Raw genomic sequence first — 952 nt, forward strand, 5'->3', positions numbered from 1 at the left:
CTGAAGCATGGAAAAGGTGGTCACTCCAAATTTATGAAAAGTCACTTAAGAGCAAGGGTCATTGTTCTCTGCAATGGGCTGTGTGGGCTTTGTGCTCAGGTTACAAAAATCTTGGGCTCTTTTGCAAAGACACCCTGCCCCCCAACTTCTTCTGAGTTTGGGAATCAACCAGACCTTCAAAGACTGACTTCAGTGCCCATCTTCCAGGCCAACACAGCCAATTGTGAAGAATACTGGGAGTTACAGTCTGACAGCATTTGGAAGGCTGCACTGTTGCCACCCAGATTAATACTATAGATGTGAAAAGTGAGAAATTTGGGCAAAGCCTGACAAAGTTGCTCTTTTAAGGACTTCAGCTCCTAGTATATCCCAGCCCATTAACAGGTGCTGGTTCTGAGAACTGTAGTCTCAGCAGTAAACTTCCCCAAGTTTTGAGGGAACAGTCTTCTGGGGCTCCCTCTCTTTTCAGTGGGCATTAACGTTCACCATTGGCTCTTGTCCATGATTGAAATACAAAAATTATTTAACATTTATGTGTTACAGTACTTCCTTCCCATCAACTGCAGGGGGACCAAATCGGTTTACAGAAAACAAGCACTCCTGTGTCCTGGGTTTCCTTTCCTTATTTCCCTAGGAAATGACACATACATCTTCCACAGCTTCTCTTTGGAACAGCTGTTGCCAGTCTGAGACCTCTCTGTCTTTAGGAATGGCATGGGAGGAACTGGTGGATGCCCTATTTCCCAGAGCCTTCTGGCTCTCCCTGCAGTGCTCTGGGCAATCAAACGTGGCCCAGACACAACCTGCAAGTTGCCGTGGTCTGGGGAGATCTCAAGGGAAGAGGCCACCAAGGATTGTGACCAGGTCTGTGGCTTCTGGAGTGGTGTCAGTGGCAGGTTCCTTGTTAATGGGGTGGTGTGAATCCACTCTGGTCTTTAGTCCCTGATTTTAA

The 952-nt window shown here is 47.1% G+C and overlaps 2 protein-coding genes across 3 annotated transcripts in view; one reads left to right on the top strand and one right to left on the bottom strand.

The window, feature by feature from the left end:
* The window catches only part of MINDY2 (MINDY lysine 48 deubiquitinase 2), a 689,230-nt gene that overhangs the window by 187,951 nt on the left and 500,327 nt on the right, over positions 1–952 (top strand). The window lies entirely within an intron of this gene.
* MYO1E (myosin IE) overlaps positions 1–952 on the bottom strand; it is a 568,767-nt gene that overhangs the window by 83,052 nt on the left and 484,763 nt on the right. The gene's annotated exons all lie outside the window — the stretch shown is intronic.

The sequence above is a fragment of the Sceloporus undulatus genome, chromosome 6 (genome assembly GCF_019175285.1).
Source record: "Sceloporus undulatus isolate JIND9_A2432 ecotype Alabama chromosome 6, SceUnd_v1.1, whole genome shotgun sequence".
In the NCBI taxonomy this organism is placed as follows: domain Eukaryota; kingdom Metazoa; phylum Chordata; class Lepidosauria; order Squamata; family Phrynosomatidae; genus Sceloporus; species Sceloporus undulatus.